Below are 2,565 nucleotides of genomic sequence, written 5' to 3' on the forward strand. Positions count from 1 at the left end.
CTTTAACATACCTATATTTATGTATTCCTAGCAGATGGCTTTATTCATGTGCAGACTTTCCAGTGCACACACAGTGACATAGAAGCTGAGCGAGTCAGAAGGGGCCTCCTGGGCCATCTAGTCTGACCCCTGCTCCAGCTGGCTGTGCTCATGACATGCCCACCATGTGCATGTCCAGCCTGTCCTTGAACACCCTCACCAATGGGGCTTCAACCACCCCCCGTGACAAAATAAAACACTTGTTAATGAAAACATCTGTTGCAGGAGATGCTGAGAGGTAGCTCTTACCTGTTAGCCATGAGGTTGGCCATTTCCTGCATATCAAACAACTTTGATGCCCTAGCTTTCCTTGCTATTGTAATCCCCCCTCCTTTTGCGGCCTTCTTGGTCACCATTGTTTGAGCCAATCTTTGGGAATTTATGCTCCCACAGTTCTTAACGATCTTCTGCAGTGAACACAATTGTAAATATATACAAATAATCTGAAACTGTGTTCTCAGAAAACTGTCATGTCAGAGAGGAATTTCTGTTACGACATTTTGAGAACCAAATATAAAAATGTCAAAAAGAACAAGAAACGAGTCCTTTCCTCTTGAATAGGAAACCAGCTGGTGAAATCCTGATTCCCTACTGCTTAATGCTGAAAGTGAACAGAAAAATAAATAGCAGAAGCCACTATGGGGCACCAAAAGAGTTGGATTTAACTTACGAATGAAATAATTTTGATCCTTTTCATGCTCCATAGTGTTATGGATAGCATATCTGAGAGCCAGTGTGGTACAGGCGTTAAGAGCGAGAGACTGGGACTCAGGAGATGTGGTTTCTAGTCCCCACTTAGCCATGGAGCCAACTGGGTGACTTTGGGCCAGTCATAGGCTCTCAGCCCAATTCACCTGGCAAGGCTGTTGTGAAGATAAGATTGAGAGCAGGAGAATTATGTAAACCACCTTGAGATTCTAGAAGGAAAAAGGCAGAAGAGAATTGTAATAAATAACATAATAAATGACTATTACCCCACCCAAAGAAAACTAAAATACGGCTACTTTTTTTCATGTGAGGAACCAAAGGTGACATGCATAATTCAATTTGTCCTCACAACAACCCTGTGGGTAGGTTAAGCTGACAGTAATTGGCCCAAAACCACCCAGAGAGGGGTTTTATTTATTTATTTTAAAATATCTCTACCCCGTCCTATAAGAAAATTGTCCCAGGAAAACTTACAAGTTTTATGGCCAACTGGAGACCATAACTTGGATCTCTTGAGTTTCAGTCCAACACTTACCCACTTCCTACTCATCTGTACTTGCTTACTTCCTTCACTGAATAGTTCATTTGGTTTCAAAGTGGGAATTCATTTTCTTGATTTTTCTGTGTATTTTAGGAAGCGGTGGAATCGGGTGGGGGGGATGAGGAGGAATGTCCTCAGCCAAAGAATGCTGTACAGAAGACAACATTGCTGCAGCCAGCCAAAGAGCGTGCATGATTGTGGGAAAAACTTCACTAATAAAAATTACCTTCTTATACATAAACGATTGCATATGGGAGTGTAACTATTTCCATGTCTGAACTGTGGGAAAAGCTTCAGCACCAGGCCCAATCTGGTTACACATCAGATTAGTCACACGGGACAGAAGCCATATCAGTGTTCAGAGAGTAGGAAAATTATTTCTCATTGAATAAAAAGCTTGAGATACACAAAAGCTCTCACACAAGAGAGAAACCACACCCGTGTCCACATTCTATTTGTTCTGCTCTTTTTAACATTGGTTGTTAATGTTAGTCATCCTAAGATTATTTATACTTATGCAATATACGATTTTAAAATATATTAAAACCAACTTTTAACAGTTATGCCTTAGCTTTTGCATTCTGAAGGACTCATGATGGACTCATGATGCACATCTTGATTTCCCGCTTTGTATTTTTTCAATAGATGAGGAGCAGGTGAGGCAAGAAAACAGACCTGATCAGATAGAAAGTTCTTCCCTGGCAAAACCTAAAAAGACCATATTGGAAAGGCCCAAAGGGAGCACTTCTCAGCCAAGACAGAAAGGAAAAGGCTCTAGGAGACAATGTAGACCAGAGCAGAGGCAAAGAAGGCAGCAAGGGAAGAAAGGTGTGTGTGAGAAAAGCAACACAGATCCCAGTGAAATGACGCAGAAGTCATGTACGGGTCAACCTGAAACGAGCGGAACTGCTCATTCAGCTGCGCAACCGGTGAAGTGCTCCTTTTGTGAGAGAGTCTTCAGTCAAAAAATTGGCCTTACTAGACATATGAGATCCCATAGTGCAAAAGTATATACTTGTGCCCTTTGTGGCAAAAACTTCCGTCGCAGATCAGAGCTTGCTAAACATGCGACCGTCCATTCAGGAGAGCAAACATATCCGTGTTCATATTGTGGGAAAAAGATAAGTTCACGAGCACATCTTTTTAGACATGAGAAAATCCATACAGGAGAGAAGCTGTTTAAATGCATATACTGTTCAAAATGTTTCAGACAGAGAGAGCACGTTATTGCTCATGAGAGAATCCACACAGGAGAGAAACCATTTCAGTGCTCAGAT

This window comes from Varanus komodoensis, unplaced genomic scaffold (assembly GCF_004798865.1).
Source record: "Varanus komodoensis strain SLA01 unplaced genomic scaffold, ASM479886v1 scaffold3412, whole genome shotgun sequence".
In the NCBI taxonomy this organism is placed as follows: domain Eukaryota; kingdom Metazoa; phylum Chordata; class Lepidosauria; order Squamata; family Varanidae; genus Varanus; species Varanus komodoensis.